Source organism: Neophocaena asiaeorientalis, unplaced genomic scaffold, assembly GCF_003031525.2.
Source record: "Neophocaena asiaeorientalis asiaeorientalis breed wild unplaced genomic scaffold, Neophocaena_asiaeorientalis_V1.1 scaffold430, whole genome shotgun sequence".
Taxonomy (NCBI): Eukaryota; Metazoa; Chordata; class Mammalia; order Artiodactyla; family Phocoenidae; genus Neophocaena; species Neophocaena asiaeorientalis.
Genome location: NW_020173691.1, coordinates 1957110 through 1976097, shown reverse-complemented (window position 1 = coordinate 1976097; position 18988 = coordinate 1957110).

Here is an 18988-nt window from a genome sequence, read left to right as displayed (position 1 = left end):
AATCACATGCTGTTTTTGCCCACATGCCTATTTCAGATTAGGAAGGAAGCACACACTGATATGACATCAGCATGAAGGAAGTTTATTAGAGAATGTCCTCAGCTCAGGCGAGGGAAGAAAACAAGGTTAGATAGAGAGAGAAGTTGAGGTGTGGTGCAGTTGCAACAAAGCTTCACCCAACCCTAAAGGGAGCACTGCAGTTGGGAGATGTCTCAAGCTGGGGAGAGGAAATTGGACCTTTTAGTCTCAGAGTTGACCAGTTCCCCAGAAGGTGGGTATGACATTGGGCATTGTGGCTTTACTCAGCCAAGTAAATTACTGAAGAGGCCATTACAAATGTGATCTATCAAACAACAACTTCATAGCAACTAGTGAAATTAAATAAATAAATTAATTAAAACTTTGGGTTCAGTAATTTTTCTAGAACATGTCTTGATATTGGTCATTCTGGTTCAGTATTCTCAGGGGGACAGCATGCTCTTTCACTTTGAAGTTTCAAGCTACTCTTTGTTTCAAGACATTCTTAAATTACAGTTTTTAGCATTTGTTTTACTCTCTTGCTTTGGTTTCTGTCATCATGGACTCCCATTATACCTATACTGGATCTTGCTTTTCTTCCTCTTTTTCACCATCTCTTCTCCTTAAGACATTTCTGTTGTGTTTAGTAGCTTTTGTATTTTTCCCAGGTTAGCCCTCACTTCTGAAATTATCGCATAATTGCTTCCTGAGTTCTGTCAGTAAATTAATAAATATTTCTAAACCGGATTTATGTTTCCTCATTCTGATTTGCATTTTCTTTCTTCCACTTGAAAATGTTTATAGTTTATTCTATTATAGGGCCTATCTTTCTGGCACATTTCCATTGCCTGTAGGGATGTTATTTCATATTATCTTTTTTCTTATAATAATTTTATATGGAATTTAACTTCAAGTATTTTCTGTGTTCATTTTTTGTGAAATTAACTTTCCCCAACTTTAGAAAGAAATGTGGTTCAGGGAAACTTTTCTCACTCCACAGAATTCCCTGATATATTGTTTTCTTGTAGTGTTCAAATATATGGTGGTTTGCTTCTGAGCCTTCCTGACTCTTTTCCCTTTCCCCAGTTTTATCTGGACCTTTTATTATTTCATCTCCATTGTCCCTATTCCTATCAATTTTGATTCAACTCCCAGAAGTTTCTCCTTTGTGCATGGATCTATCTGTAAAGGAGACTTGCTGGGCCAGTTTTGAGAATTCACTGGGGATTTGCTACTCCATACCCATTGGTATTTACAGTAGGCCTGTTTCATTAATTTACAATTACATTGGGTAAAACGTCTCTTAGTTTCAGGTGAAAATCTAAAATTGGCCCATGACCCTTCCCACTGCACTGCCCTGGCTATTTTGAAATTCCCCTGTTCTTAGACATTTCAGGCTATTCAAATAGCAGTACTATGCAGGGCTTGGCTGCTGGTAGCTTGTACTCATTCTTTTGTTGTTTGAGAATTGTGTTATTCAGTTTTATTTTAAAATATCCATGTGTTTTTGGTTTTGCTGTCTAGTTATTCTGTCTTTTGTCATGTTAGGTTTTGGCAAGATTAGAAAACAATGTAGCTGCTACTGCTGCCCTCCTTGCAGAATCACATTTTAACTGGTTTATTAGAAGTTAAGAGTAAGTCACATGCCAAATAAAATGTGAGTGAAATAAAAGTGCGAGAAGAAGTCTATGGTAGGAGATGCCCTTTTATTTCATTAAAAGTACCAGGATTCCAATTTTTACCCCAGAGACCACCAGTCTTTTTCTGTTTTGTTGTTTTTTTTTTTTTTAATTGGGGTATAGCTCTTTTACAATGTTGTGTTAGTTTCTACTGTACAGCACCAGTCCTTTATATTTTATTTATTTTTAAAGCATTTTTAAATATAAATTTATTTATTTATCTATTTATTTTTTTGGCTGTGTTGGGTCTTCATTGCTGTGCGAGGGCTTTCTCCAGTTGTGGCGAGTGGGGGCTACTCTTCATTGCAGTGGCTTCTCTTTGTTTCAGAGCACAGGCTCTAGGCATGCAGACTTCAGTAGTTGTGGCACGTGGGCTCAGTAGTTGTGGCTCACAGGTTCTAGTGCACAGGCTCAGTATTTGCAGCACATGGGCTTAGTTGATCCCCAGCATGTGGGATCTTCCTGGACCAGGGCTCGAACCCATGTCCCCTGTATTGGCAGGCAGATTCTTAACCACTGTGCCACCAGGGAATTCCCACCAGTCCTTTTTAAAGTGTTTCATTTCCCAGGTCAAATTTACTCTCTTAAAAACTGTTTCAGCCATGAATAAACTGCTGGCTTTGTTGTTGGACTCACTTGGGTTCAACTCTGGCTAAGCCATGGGTTACTTCTGTGAACCTGGGTAAAGTTTGTTAAATTATCTGAGGTTCATCTAAAAGTCAAACAGAATAATATTTGTGATATGAATCTAATTTTCCCAGAACACTCTTACAATCTCTCTCTCTCACCTCTCATCCTCCAGCAACCAATACATACCACAAATTCCAATTGATATTACTCAATAGGTATCTCTTGCACTTACTCACTTTTCTTCATCTTCACCACTACTGTTTCAGCCATCTTAATGCAAACTATCATCTTCTATTTCTTGAACCAGCTAAACATTTTCCTCAATTACCTGCCAATGTGCTCTCTGGCCCCCTTCATACCCTTTCCTTAAACTCAGCCAGAATAAATTAAAAACACAATTTTGTCAACCTCTTGCTTAAATAACACTGATTATAGCAACTGTTTTCTTAAAATTCTTCATGATTTCTCATTGCTTGTAAGATTTAGGCAAAACCTGTTTTGAATTAAAAGGTCTGGTCTCTGCCCACCTCTCAAGCTGATCTCACCTGGCTCCTCTCCATTTGCCATCTCAGAGTTAGTCCCACTGGTCTGCTTTCCGCTCCTTATCCTCAATACTCTCCCTCTTGTCAGGGACTTTGCACATGCTCTGTTCGTTCTTGAAATCCTATTCTCTCCCTTCTTCACCAAGTTAACTTCTAATGATGCTTCATATCTCAGTGTAAGCATCAGTTTCTCAAGGAAATTTTCCCTGCCCTCCTGAGCAAAGCAAATCTCATATAGTGCCATGGACCTCTCCAGAACATGTAACCCTTATTTATTAAAGTGTACAATTAATGCCTCTTTACTCCTCTAGATCTTAAACTCCATGAGAGCAGGGAGTATTTTTGTTTACCATTGTAATCCCAGCACAAAGCCTGCACATAGTATTTAGAAATTTCTTTTATTATGAATAAATATGAATAAATGAGTAAACAAATGTTTTTAAGATTGTTGTGAAGATGAGAAAAGTTTACTTGTGTTTTGGATTGGCCTAAGCCATTTAGCTTTGGGCCCTATTTAGTTTCTTTTAAATAAATCTTAGTAGTCACCACACTGCTGAAAGTGATGGGGTTAGTTGCTTGCTCCCAATCTCACTAAAAAGGTTTTCGTGAAAGCAAGTCTCAGATCACATTTGGCTACAAAACAAACAAACAAAAACAGTTCTGTAAACATGACAAAGCTTCACAGCCCTCTGTACTTCTTGGTGATCTGAGAAAGCCATTGGACAGGTATCCCTGAGGCAAAATCAACAGTGTCCCTGGCTTGAAATTTTTAATCTATATGGGACATTTGAGGAGAATTTCCTTTAGGTTGTAACAATTAGACTATTCAGGATTACAGAGTTCTCTGAACTAAGTCAGAGTGACAGCCTTAGAGCAAAATCATCAAAGCCCTAACAGTTTTTAAATTCCTGATTGATTTCTTTGCCCTAGATTATCAGTTTTGTGAAAGCCTGGAATTCTAAGATAAAAGAGTGCAATAAAGAATAAAGCAGTTCCTGTGTATGTGTGATTACTGTAGGAATAAAGCAAATAAGTAGAAAGGAACTTCCCTCATTTTCAAAAAATTTGAAGTCATTGTTCCCTAGGTCTATAACAGTAGCTCCAAACAATCCAGATAATTATGATTTATAATGAACATTCCCGGTGTACCTGAAGGCTGAGGCTTCTTGTGCCCAGAGTGAATGAGTCACTCTAACTTGTTTGTGCAATACTGACAGGAAAACAACAAGATCGTATCTCCCTCTCCCACTAATGATAAGGTGACACACACTTAATCAAAATAAAGGGCACTGAAATAATTCAAAGGGGTCAGTTTTCAAAGGAATCATTAAGAAGTGTCTTCTTGTTACCAGAAAAACAAATTTCAGGAAAAGGATATAATAATCATTCAGATGAGATTAGTGGTTCAAAACTGAGTGATTTCACTTCCCTAAGGAACATTTGATAAATCTGGGGAATATTTTTGATTGTTACTGTTGGGTGCTACTGGCATCTAATAGGTAGGGCTAGAGATGCAGATAAGCCTTTGGCATTGCACAGAATGACCCTTCACAACAAGGAATTCATGATCTAGCACAAAATGTCAGTTACAATGCTGTTGAGGAACCCTGGGTTAGATCATAGATAAGGTACCATTGGAGCTTCCCAGGATCTGTGGTCATCAGACCCATGACAGGTTTTGAGATGTAATGTCAGTTGCCAAGTAGCTGAAGCCAAGCAAGCACCAAGTTTTTCGTATTACATCAATACCTTCACCTAACATAAAACTTAGCTTTCTCTCCTCTATGACATAATGTGAAGATAAATGAAAGGCAAATCTTACAGTGATGTAAGACATTCAAATGAAGATTAAAAATGTCGCTTGATTTTTAAAGGCAGGTATTTTTGTTCTTGTACATTGTCTTTAATATAACCTTCCCCAACTTTATGATTCTCTCTTCCTCCATCCTTCTGTTTCTCTACCTCTTCATTATCATTCTCATCTCCTTTTAACAACTCAGTATATAACCTTTGTAGTTTTCTATGCTCATACACATGTACAGGTGTAAATACGTATACAGTGTACATATTCATACATGCATTTTTTTGTAAGTGTGGCTTCATAGTATGCATAATTTGCTACAACTTGCTTTTCTCACTCAAAAATATTTCATGGGAAATCTCTCAAAGAAAACTTTTAGAGCTCTCTTTCTTTTCTTTTTTTTTTTTTTTTGCAGTACGCGGGCCTCTCACTGTTGTGGCCTCTCCTGTTGCAGAGCACAGGCTCTGGACGTGCAGGCTTAGTGGCCATGGCTCATGGGCCCAGCCGCTCCACGGCATGTGGGATCTTCCCGGACTGGGGCACGAACCCGTGTCCAGTGCATCGGCAGGCGGACTCTCAACCACTGCGCCACCAGGGAAGCCCTCTTTCTTCTTTTAATAGTGTTTATCCTCCATGATTTATTCAGTCATTCCCTGAGTGATGGACATTTATTTTATTTTATATTTTATTATTCCATGGTAAAACATTCTAAAATAATATCCCTCTGCAAATATCATGTCCCAAGATTTTATTTTCACGGGATAGATTCTTGTAAGTGAGATTGCATATTTGAGAATCTAGAACATTCCAAGTACATCCAAGGGCAAGACAAACCTTCTTAAAGACCAGAAATTCAAAGTCTATAGTTGTTTACATTTATACATTATAATTATATGTACGTAATTCTAAATTTTAATTAAAACTTTAAAAATTTTAATTAAAAATATATGTGGAAAATACAAACACTGTCAACAAGTGATTAATTTTGGAAAATGTTTGTAATATAGAAGGTGAACGTAAGGAATTATTATCATAATATTCAAATAGCTTTTTAAAATTGCCAGAAAATTTGGTATGGGACATGTATAGGCAACTCATTGAAAATCATATGAAAACAGCTACCAAACACATGAAAATATGCTCAAATTCTACAGACGTCACATTACAAAATAAAGTAGCAGTGTGCTCTCCCTTTGTACCCACTAGACTGGCAAAAAATAAGAAGGATCAAAACCCCTACCACTGGCAGAGATGTGAGAAAATGGATATCCTCATGCATTCTTGGTGATAATGCAAAATTTTAAGTCAGTTTGGAAAACAGTCTAGCTTAATTTTTTAAAAAATTGTATCTGCTCACAGCAGCAACTGTTGCTCAAGCAGTTTGGAAGACAGTGCAGCAGGAAGGAGTTCTATTAGTAACTTAAAATACCAGTAAAACAGCAAAAGGAGAGCCAGAAATGGGTTTTGATAAGTGTACACACTTTAACTCCTCAGTGGACAATTCTATCATAGCACTTGGGTCAGATATTCTGCAGTTCTATCTCTTTCTTATATTGCTGGATGGTCTGGCGAAAGTCTAGTCCTGATGAAATGATGGTGGGGAAAGTATGTCTGACATACCCACACCTAAGCTGTGACTCAGGTGGGATTCCAGACACACAGGCAGGATTAAGTGTTGCCTTAGAAGTAGAAAAACCATCAAGTGCATGGGAAATCTAATTTGTGGGTAAATCTGAAATCAGCGCCAGCTGAGGTCTGAAGAGATGAAGGCTCAGGCAGCAGGAAGAGAATATTCTGGAGCATTTGTCATGCCTAAGATGATGTCCTTGAAGCCTGGTGACGTGTTCCAACCTAGGAGGATCATGCCCAGCGAAGAAGAGGCTCCTGGGTGAGAAAAAAAGCTAATTCACGAATTGCATACGAGGGACCCATCTCTTCGTTTCCTCACTTTATTTAAGTGGTAGGCTCACAAACCTATGCTGTGTCTTTTGTCTTTGAAAGTCATATGAGAAAGAAGAGAGCTCAGGTACTGGAGAACTGGAAGGTGTATAAATTGGGACTCGGCATTGTCACTCATTTCAACTTGAATGGGGACAAATTCCAGTAGAGATTATCTGTTGACGTCATAGCAAAGTAGGCTATACGTTTTCTTAAAATTTTTATTAGATTATAGCTGATTTACAATGTTGTGTTTGTTTCAGGTGTACAACAAAGTGAATCAGTTATACCTATACATATATCCACTCTTTTTAAGATTCTTTTCCCATATACGCCATTACAGTGTATTGAGTAGAGTTCCCTGTGCTATACGCTAGGTCCTTATTAGTTATCTATTTTATATATTCTGAAAAGTTTCCAAACCCGGATTTGGGATGAATGGTCTCATAAGAATAAGTGTTCTCTTAGGAACAACAGGATGGAATATTTTCAATCATGACTGTTTCAGAACATTTGAATACATGTAATTATTATGACAATTTAGGGACATGTAATGACAAATCAAGTTTCAGGTCAGCTCTGATAGGGAGATATGATGGTCCTGAAGTCCTTTCTCACTTTCTCTGTTCACACTACTCCCAGGTCCAGGTGCCAGCTTGGCCCTCCGGGTTTGGTTTGCAGCACAGGGCATGGAGCAGGCCACTGAACTGTAGAAGGAACAGAGAGCCTCTGTTTCCTTCGTTCTTCTTCCTAATTATTGCTGAACAGCCTACACACCTGCCAAAATAAGTTGAAAGCAGCCCGGTGTTAGGGCCAGGTCTGAGCCACGTACAGACAAACAATGGGGCCCCAATATGCAGGCCCATCTCAGCAACCTCTGAGATTTATGTATTAACACCCACAATTTCTCATAAAAGCAGCAGAAGGTGTGCTTCCTATATGTCAGTGGAGCTTGGCTTGGATCCCCAGCATCGGCTCCTATAATCAAAGCCAATAGGCACCCCCCGCCCCCCAGGGCAGAGACGAGTATGTGTACCGTTGTCATCCATCCTGGGGTAGCCACTCTGTCACAGACATTCCTTCTCCCTTGACACTGTAGTAAGCCAAGCTCTGTCACTTCTGGTTAGGGTCATGCTTAACAAGAAGATGTTAAAAGTAAGACTTTATAATTCTAAGAGCACCGGGAAAAAAATTTGGCTGAAAGTCTAGGTTTTGAGGACATTAGACTCAGAATACATATGTTGACAGATTGTGTGCAGCCAAGAATAAAACTTCTCTTGTGCAGCGGAGTCACAAGACCCTTTGGTACACTCGTTAATAACTGAAAACCCAGTAATAAGTTCCATATTTCATAAGCGCAGTCTTATACCAGAGATATTTCTCCATCAGTGTGTACATGCTCCATGCTTATATATCATCCTTGTCACGGTTGCAGGTATATTCTGAGTTCTTTGTGCTTTTTTTAGGTACCGGATGTGCCTGCTACAGATAATGTTCAGATGTCTCATGCCTTTCTATAGTGTGGGGATTGGCTTTGATTCTTTTTTAACACACAGCAAAGATCTTAAATGGAGTTAGTGTATAACAAGGCAGACAGTTCCATTGCACTATTATAGTTGAACAGTTGTTAAAAATCCACCTTTTGGATGAAGAAGATTGCTGGTAGAAAGGCTTCATTCTTTAAAAAGAAATATTACTTTTATAAAGAACAAGAGAAAAACAATTATGGCCTTAAAAGAAACAAAGAAAATCAGGCTCCAGAAAACTTCTTTTTTTTTTGGTTGCTCTCTGTATGTACCACTTGACACTTAGGTTGCTTACATCTCCTGGCTATTGTAAATAGAGCTGCAATGAACATTTTGGTACAAAACTCTTTTTGAATTATGGTTTTCTCAGGGTATATGCACAGTAGTGGGATTGCTGGGTCATATGGTAGTTCTGTTTGTAGTTTTTTAAGGAACCTCCATACTGTTCTCCATAGCGGCTGTACCAATTCACATCCCACCAGCAGTGCAAGAGTGTTCCCTTTTCTCCACACTCTCTTCAGCATTTATTGTTTGTAGACTTTTTGATGATGGCCATTCTGACCAGTGTAAGGTGATATCTCATTGTAGTTTTGATTTGCATTTCTCTAATGATTAGTGATGTTGAGCATTCTTCCATGTGTTTGTTGGCAATCTGTATATCTTCTTTGGAGATGATATACAGATTGCCAACAATGTGAATTTGAGTCTAATTCATAGTGTTTAGAATACAATGAATGTATTAACCAATAGTAACATAAAATAATAAGAGGGTAATCTAAATTAAGGTTTTCAAAGTTCCATATAATACTCTGGAATAGAATTTAAAATATCCATTAATTATACATGTCAGTGAGTTGTGTATACATAGTAAATTTCTATGGTAACTGCAGAGAATTCAGAATGTATACTTTCTAAAAATAGGGGTAAACAAAGTCAAGCATTATAAAATAAGTAAGAAAATGAGAAGAAAGAGGAAAAGCAGAATAGAAAGTTTACAGTGAGTTAGAACTACCTCTGTATTAATGAAGTTATCATAAAAAATGTAAATTAAGTTTTTCTGTTCAAAGACAAAGATTGTAAACTAAAATATATCTTTCTATTTCAGATATCTTATATTTACAATAGACATCTCTAAAACATAAGGACACAGAAAGGATTAAAGTAAATTAATGGAAAAAATATATGCCAGGCAGCAAACAATCAGAAGAACCTTATGTAATTTTATTATGTCAGAAAGATAGGACTTTAATAAAAATCATTATTGAAGATAAAGATTACTGCATAACATTTTAGCTTTAAGTCATCAGGAAATAAAATAAATCTGATCTTGCAGTTTTCTAATAAAGTAGTTGCAAATGTATAAAGAGAAATTTAAAAATTTACCATTGGGAGACTATATATATATATATTCAGCAGACAAAAAAATTCAGTAAAATTATATAGCAACATATATAGGCAACTGCTCAATAATTAGAAAATAAAAATATTTTCAAGTACTTGGATAATTTACAAATTTTAACGTCTACTAGGATATAAAACAATTCTACTAAATTTCAAAAATTAGTAGCACACAGATTCTCTTCTCTAGTCACAATGCAATTAAGATAAACATAAATAGTGAATAAATAGTGAAAAGATAGCTTTTAAACTTTAGAAATTCCTAAGAAGTCAAATAATTTGGGAAACATGATAAAATAGCACAGTATTAGAATATAACCTGAACTATAAAATAAATATCTGCAAATTTATACTAATATAAATAAAGTATTGAATAAATGGGGGAGAAAAGATAAATCTACTTTGCAGAAGAATACCAAATAATTTATGCAGATACTCCCCCCCTCTCCCCGTCCCACAATGTGATGGAACGTAACTCCTCACTCTGTAAAGGTGGACTGTGCAGAGTGATTTCCTTCTAAAGAGCACAGTGTGAAACAGGGCAAAAATAATAACGCCGCAGTGGAGAAACCTGACAGATACTATTTTAAGAAGGTGATCAAGGTAAACATCATTAATAATGTCATGTCAGTAGCATGAATTTTGATATGATGTGATGAAAATGGTACTTTACCTTCCCTTAAGAACCCATAACCCCAGTCTAACCATGAGAAAAACATCAGACAAATCCATGTTGAAGAACATTCTACAAAATACTTGACAAATTGTCACAATGTAGAGGAGCCTAAAGAAATGTGAAAACTAAATGTAATGTGATATCCTGGATGGGATCCTAGAACAGAAAAAAAAAAATAGGTAAAAACTAAGGAAATGTGAATAAAGTAGAAACTTTGGTTAATAATAATATATCAATATTGGTTCATCATTTTTGACAAATGTACCATAGTAATGTAAAATATTAATGATAGAGAAAATTAGGTGCAGGAAAAATGGAAACTCTTTGAATTCTCTGTATAATCTTTGAAACTTTCCTGTAAATTTAAAACTATTTAAAACAAACATTTTATTTTTTAAAAGTCTGTAAGTTTGGAATTAAAATTTATAAAACTTCACAAAGTTTCTAGTGGACATTAGAGAGTACTTGGAACAGAATAATTATGAAAATACCACATTTCAAAATTTGTGGGATTTAACTAAAACAATTGTTTAAGAAAGTGTAAAGCCTTAAATGTTTATACTAGGAAAGAAGAAAGTCCCAAACTTAATTAGGTAAATACCTAACTTATGAAGTTAGAAAAAGATCAGTATAATAAACCTTACTAAACTAGCAGAAGGAAATAATAAAGGTAAGAACAGTAATCACTGAAATAGAAAACCATGATAGAAAAAAAGATAAACATAGGAAAAACTGATTCTTTGAAAAGATTTAAACATTGGCAAGATTTATCTGGGAAAAAAGGAAGAGATCCAAATAAACAATGTTACAAATAAAAAGAAGACATAACTGCAGACACAACAGAGATCCTTTTTTAAGTAAAATATTGTGTAAAGTTTATACCAATATATTTTAAAATCTACATGAAATTGACAGATTCCTAAAAAAAAGTAAATTATAAAAACTGATTCAAGAAAACATGAAACACAAGATGATTTTAGAGACAAGTGATTCAAATTTTTAAGGAAAACTCAGTTCTTATACCAAATCTTCCAAAGAATAGAAAAATGGAGGCAACTTACTCCCAGCTAATTTTATGAGGCTCATATAACCTGCATAACAAATGATAAAGGTATCTTGACAAGGGAATCAGACAAGCTCTACTTATAACATAGATGCAAAATACTAAGGAAAACATCAGCAAACAGAATCCTTTATTGTTTATATGATGTTTTATAACAGTAATACACGATGACTAAGTTGAGCGTATGCCAGAAATACAAGATTGGTTCCAAGTTAGAAAATCTATTAATGTGATTCACCACATGAACAAATCAAAAAAAAAATCATATGATTGCTTCAATGTATACAGAAAGAGCATGCAATAATATTCAACACCCATTCTTTATATTTAAAAATTCCTTAGTAAACCAGGAATCAGGAGTGCTTCTGCAACCTGAAAACAAATGCACTTACAAAATATTAAAGAAATCATTATAGAAATAGTAAAACCCTTAAGGCACTCTCTTTAAGATTAGGAGCAGGACATGTCTTCCCACTCTCACAAATGCTATCCAATATTATCTTAGAGGTTCTATCCAATATAATTACTCAAATAAAAATAGATGTAGGGCTTCCCTGGTGGCGCAGTGGTTGAGAGCCCCCCTGCCGATGCAGGGGACACGGGTTCGTGCCCCGGTCCGCGAAGATCCCACATGCCGCGGAGCGGTTGGACCCGTGAGCCATGGCCGCTGAGCCTGCGCGTCCGGAGCCTGTGCTCCACAACGGGAGAGGCCGCAACAGTGAAAGGCCCGCGTACTGCAAAAAAAAAAAAAAAAAATAGATGTAACTGTTGGAAGGGAATAAAAGTTATTATTTTCAGATGACATCATAGTCTACATAGAAATCCCAGAAGAATGCATAGACACTTACTTTTAGACTTACAAGAAAGTTACACAAGTTTTCTATATATACCAGCTACAATTAGAAAATACAATGATGGGACGTTATTTACAGTATCAGTTAAACATATAAAACACTCATGGATAAAGATAAAAAAAACCTGTGTAAGACCTTTATAAACATTTATTGAATGACTTTAAATATCCAATTGAATGAAAGTATAGACTAGGTCCATGGTTAACAATATTTAATATTATAACTATGTCATTTCTCCTCACATTTAATTAATTGATTTAATGCTAGTCCTATCAATATTCCAACAGAATGTTTTTCAATAGAACTTGACCAACTGACCCTAAAACGTAAATGAAAAAATAAAGGGTCAAGAATAATCAAGAGGTTTCTGCAGAAGGTAGAGTAGGAGGAGTTCCTCAACCAGATATTTAGACATTTGTATAAAGCTTTACTAGTGATGCTGAGTTATACTGGAACAGGGATAGAAAGAACAATGAACATGACAGATGTCTCAGATATAGACCCACACATATTTGGGAACTTGATGCAAGACAAATGTGACAGAGCACTTGGATGAATAAAAGTTGGTGCTGAAAAATTAGTTTCAGTGTGGAAAAAATTAAAGTGATACTTGCTTCACATTATGCAAAAACTAAATTTCAAATGGATTAAGGATTTAAATATGAAAGATGAAATTTTAACATCTTTAGAGCAAAATATAGGAGAATATGACTGAGAGGAGAGGAGGATACCTTGAGGTCAAATACATACACATAGCCATAAAGGAAAATATTGATAAATATGAATATATTGAAGTTAAGAACATTTCTTATCAAATCATTTCATGAAGAAAATAAAGTAGGTAAACCAGAGAAGATATTTGCAACACATGTAACTAGTAAAGCATGGGTATTAAAGAAATGTAAAAAATATCTAGAAATCAATTCTAAATGCATGCATCAAAGGAAAAATGGGCAAAAGTGATGAAGCAGCATTTCACAGATGAGAGCACAGAAATGGAATTTATATAGAGAGAATAAATAAGCTCAATACCTTAATTACTCATGAAAATGCTGAGATTTCATTTCACACTCTCTATATTCACAAAAGTTAAAATATCTGACGATACTAAGTGTCAGCAGGGATGTAAATCAATGAGGACTCTTACACTCTGCTGAGAGTGTACACAGCACACTCTTAAAATGACTTGTCACAATCTAATAATCTTTAAATTGCATCTAATCTACCACTGAGTGAGTCCACTCCCAGGGACATATGCTAGAGAAGTTTCTGCCATGTGAACCAGAAAACAGGTACAAGAATATTCATCATCATATTGTTTATGAAAACAAAGAACTAATCCATTGGCAGGAAAACAGAATTACATTGTATGCATACAATAGAATTCTATGCACCAGTAAAAATGAGTGAATTATATCACAAGCATTAACAGGGATGGGTCCCACAAATTTGATATTGAATGAAAGAAAAGCAAGTTTAGGAAAAAATATGTGCAGTATGGGTTTATTTTTTACATAAAGCTAAACTCATATCAAACATGATATTATTTAAGAATACAAATTTTTGCCCTCGGAGAAAAACAGAAGACTTATGAACCCCACATTCAAAATAGTGATTCCCAAACTATTTATTTGTTCTTACTATGCAGTCAGTCCCCAGTATGTCATAGACAATGACCAGTCAGAATGGACTCTGCCTTCTGCTATGCCCGGCAGCACTCCTTTAAGATGCTGATTGATGGAGTTGTCCAGAGGGTTCCAGGAAAAGTACCTGAATGGCTGGGGCATCCCGAGGCAGTGGTTCAGCTAACAATGTGTAACTACTTCAAGGATGGTCATCTCAACGTGAACTAGTTGAACATTAGCCCAGGAAGGAACTTCGAGGGGTGTGGAGGGAGGAACTGTTAGGGAAAGGTACACAGGAAATTCAGCGTTCTTGGTAATGTTTCATCTTTCATACTGGGAAGGGAGTACATTTCATTTCACCACAATTTTTAACTTACCCATATATTCTTTTGCATGTATGATGTAGGTCATAATAATCATAAAACTGAAAGTATCTGTATTAATGCCAGTAGTTAATTTTCTTCGGAATAAAAATCCTTCAGAAATAGCACTTGAATACTTGAAGGAGTATAGGGTGAAAAAGAATTGTGCTTAAAGGTCAATTAGGGGAGACAGCATTTCCTTCTTTTATGTTTAATCCCCTTCTCCTCATGTATGTGTCCAGCTAGTTCCAAGCTTCACAATTGCCCATCTGTTGGTGACTCACAAGCTTGTATTCTCAGCTGCAATCTGAGCTCCAGCTATGAGTAACTCCTGCCTGTCTGACATCTACAGGGACTTCCTGTAGGCATCTCAACTTAACATTCCCAGTCCACTGTCTGGTCAGGTAGTCTGAGAAGGTGTACCTGCAGAAAGTCTACTGGGGACAACTCTCTGGATAAAAGTGAATAGGGGAATGAAGGATGTATGGTTTGGCAGAGGGAGGGGTTGAACTGTGATGCAGTTACAGAAAAGTCCCCAGCTGGTTCTACTGGCAGGTTTGGAGCTGGATGGTCCTTCAGAGCTCCCCTGCCTTGAGGAAAGGGGGCTGGCTATTTATATCCTACCATTGACTAGTTATGCATTAATTCCCGCTACATCCAAGGGCCTTGCCCATGAGTGAGCTGACTCTCTTCAGTTGAGGACAATTCCTGGAGATAAAGCTGAGAGCTGTCAGCAGAAACTCTCCCATCACTGATGAAATGATAGCTGCCTTAATCTTAAAGGGGGCATGGGGGTGGGACCACAGCATCCACTCGGTCCATCCTTGTTATTTCTCCTCCTTGCTCTTCCATTCCTCTTCCTGTGTCCCTGCCTTGTTCATGGCATCATCATCCCAGACTTTCTGGTTGACAGTTTCTGGTGGGAAGAGTGGGTCTCTGCCATTTGAGTTTTCTTCCGCTACCTGGCAGAGTATCAGACACATTCTCTGACAAGTTATTTGATGAGCGATGTATTAAATGAATGACTGACCCATATGAAAGAGATTAAGGAAATATCAAATTATCGGGAAATTGATCGTTAATACACTTTTCAGGGTGACAAGGAACATGAGGTGTGTTTTCTTCTCCCTCATCATTAAATCCATTTAAGATCCCTTGATGCTATCTTGGATATGCCTTTCTTGCTCACCCTCTCCCTGCTGGTGCACTGGCCCTGCCATCCTTCAGACAAGGAAGTCTTCCTAGCCTCTCATCCTGCCCGTGGTTTCCCTCACCTTCAGTCTGTCTTCCAAACTGCCACAAATCTCCTTCCTGAAAGTGGACCTGGCCATATCACACCCTTGACAAAAATCCCTAGTGGTCAGTGTTTAGGGTTATTCTAAAATGACAGCATACAACAGCAAGAGACTGGGAATTAGAAGGCTCCCCTGGCAGTGTGCCAACAGGGAGAGAACTTCCTAGTGAGTCCCTTCACCTCTCAGGGACTTAGTTTTGTCTTGTGGCTCAAAAAGGACTCCTCTTTCTTTTGGCCACAGTGCTTTGAGTGCATCATGTCTTCTCACAGCAGAGGCAACAGGGGTGGAATCTATGTCTTCTGCTAAAGAAACAACAGTGCGTCCCATTACCTTGACCACAGTGCTTGCTTCAAGACTTGGTGTGTGGCCAAGTGAGGGACTCATTGCCTACATGGTCATTTAGCTATCAGGAGATGAGGTTTTCTAGCTGGGTGTTTGATAATGTGCCTTTGAGGTCATGGCAGCAGGGCAAGGTGAGACATTACCACCAGGAGCCTGAGAATAGAGCCAACCTCAGACTCCCAGAGAGATGAATCCTGGTGATGCCATTTGGTCACTGAATTCAAACAGTGCCTTAAGTCAACCTATGAGCTTTCTCATTTATGCAAACCAAAAAATTCTCTTTCTGCTTGAGCCATCTGTGCTAGGTGTTCAGTTGCTTACCTCCTAAAGAATCCCAAGTGATAGTCATGAAACATTTTTTTTTGAAAAAGCATTTTCTGAATGTAGCTGTTACATAGTAAGTTCTATGCGCCTATTCACGATATCAAGAGCTATCATAACATTTTTCAATTTACCTTTTCATCTTAATCTCTTGCCACTTTTGTCCCATACACACATGCTCTAGCTACTCTATTTTATACTTTTTTCCCAAGAATATAATTCCATGTTGTCTATATTTTCATGGTATTCTTCATTTTCCCCTAAAATACCTTTCCGCACCTCATGGCTGACCAAAAGCTAGTTATAACCTAAGACCAAGCTCAAATACTCCCTAGTGTATGATAGTAAGAATGAACTCTCTGAGTTGCTAGAGTTGAGTTCCTATCACTATAAATTCATAATGTTATAATTTTGGTGAGTTGAGGAATCCATGTACTAGCTCATTAGACACAGAATAGCTTGAAGGTCAGACCCACTTCTATTCATTTACCTGTCCATTATTAAATGCTGACTGACATTAATTGAATGAATTCATGAATGACCTTCTTAAATGGAAAATAGTAAGATGAATGCAAAAGCTTACAGTTGGCAAATTAGCCAAAGTACAGCAAATAAATGAAGCTAAATTTCCTTGACCCTGTACAGACTTTACAGGGGCCCTTCCTGCTTCTTATTTTCACAGTTTTACAAAGTAGCACAGCCCTTCTTGGTTGTTTTTCAAATCAGAGTAACTGGCCCAGATTTGATGTCTTCAAAAAATGCAAATTTCTCTCCACTGTTTTTTCTTACCTAGTGGAAAAAGAAAATCCCATTCATTTGGTCTTTTCACTATTGCTGTAACATGTACTCTGGGATTTTTAAGAATGGTTTTCAGAGGAAACAGAGATGGATCCTCTCCATTTCATTCTAGCCAAGGTTCACCTAAGCGTTTAGAGTTCTTCCTTCCAGTTTTGTGCTGCTTTTATTTCTTCTTCTATATTCATTCATCACCATGGATCCTATGCTTGGAGAGAAAGGGGTTTCATTTGCAGAACTTGCTTCCTGTTAATTCTTCCATTCCAGAACATTTTGGAGACAGATGTAATGACTTAAGTGTAATAATAAAAGTAAAATAATTATATCCAGACAACTGAAGCCAAGTGAAAATAATTTTACAAAGTGAATTTCTATTTCCCCTTTTAGAATGGGTATAACAATCCTTGTCTCTGTTTGCATATATTAGTTTAAATAATATTGGAGAGATCATCTGCATAGTAATTTTATGTAAACAAGCAGTTCACTGTGTTTTATCTCCACTGTAATATGACTCAATATTTCACATATTTGAATAACAATGCTCTCTATACATAACAACTATATGTTGAGTGTTACATGACTGAAAAGCAGAAATTTGTTTTATACCACAAGTATATTTAGGAAATAAATGGCAAAATTCTATTTACTGGTGTAGTCATTTTTTGTAGTCAACCAGTCATTGTAGTCAACTAGTCATTGGACTGGTTCTTAGTCATTTTTATTTTATCCACAGCATGAAGTTCACAGTAAGTAGTAAATAGTAAATAAACATTGTAGTAATTGTAAGTAGTAAATAAGCATTGCTTGAATTAGTAAACAGATGACATAAAAAATGGTGTTATTAAACACAAAATTTGGGAGGAAAATGAGTTGTAATAAATATAGCTAAAAATATTTAAGGGACTAGAAATGACAGACAGCATTGATGAGAACACAACCCTGAGGGCTTGTTTTGCTCCCGCTACAAACACCTTGCTAGATAAACTGATTTTAATGTCCTAAAGGTATCAAAAATAATGAACAAACAAAAACAAAAAATAAACAAAACCAAACAAAAGTTAGCAACAATGACAGAAAAGGAAGTCTTCAGGTTCAACACTGTACTTTGATATACAATATAATTATCTCCTCTCCCTCCCAAGACCCCAGTGAAGTGGTTGTACAGGATAGTGCAGTTCTTTCTCTTAAGGTATATCTCCTGGACTAGTTGATTGTTTTAGTCATGTCTGTGTACAATTTAATTAAAGCATAAACAAGGACTTCTAGGGCTCTCAGAAACCTCCATGTTGGTCAGCAAGAGTCAAGGGGGGAGACTCCTAAATTGATGGTAACTATTCTCTTTGTAACTGACTAAATAAATAAATGGAGAGGGAGATATAAAGAGATAACCATGAAACTGCTCAATCAGGCGACTGCAAGAGCAGCACTCCCGTGGCATGGACTCAAGGGCATCATTTGTGCATTCCAGACCCCTTTAAGGTTATCGGATTAGGTAACTATTACAATGTCACTCCCAATTCTGGGAAGAAAGAAATCAAATCTCATTCTTGCACAAAGAGAGAGAGATTTTTCAACCGTATCAGGGCCAAGGATTGAAACTGAAATTCTGCTAAGGCAGAAACTGAACCATCCCATTTCACTATGGAGTAAGAAGCCAGCTCAGAAGAGAATTTGTCTAATTTTACCAAAAGAAATGTTCCTGGGAACATAAACAAACCTGTTTGCTTGCTAAAAACATTGAATTTTACAAACACCAGATGATATTTTGGAAGAGGACATATATATATATATATATTTTTTTTTTTTTCACCATTTCCCAAACCCATTGGTCACGTAACTTGCCTCAATTAGTTCTCCTAAACAACATCCGAAGATAAACACAAGGTTCGATTGATTACTCCTACTTAGATGAGGAATTGCAAATTTTTTAGTTTGGCTCTGAGACTTCACTTTATATGTGCACATGTATATCCACTTGTACCAACATCTAGAAAAATTGCTTTAGTCTTAAAAAGAATCTGGCAGTCAAGTAGTAAATCACACAAGCAAGACTGCTTGTGTGAAGACAGACACCTGGTGGTCAATGTGTAGAACTGCAGCCTAAGAAATAAATATTTGAGGAT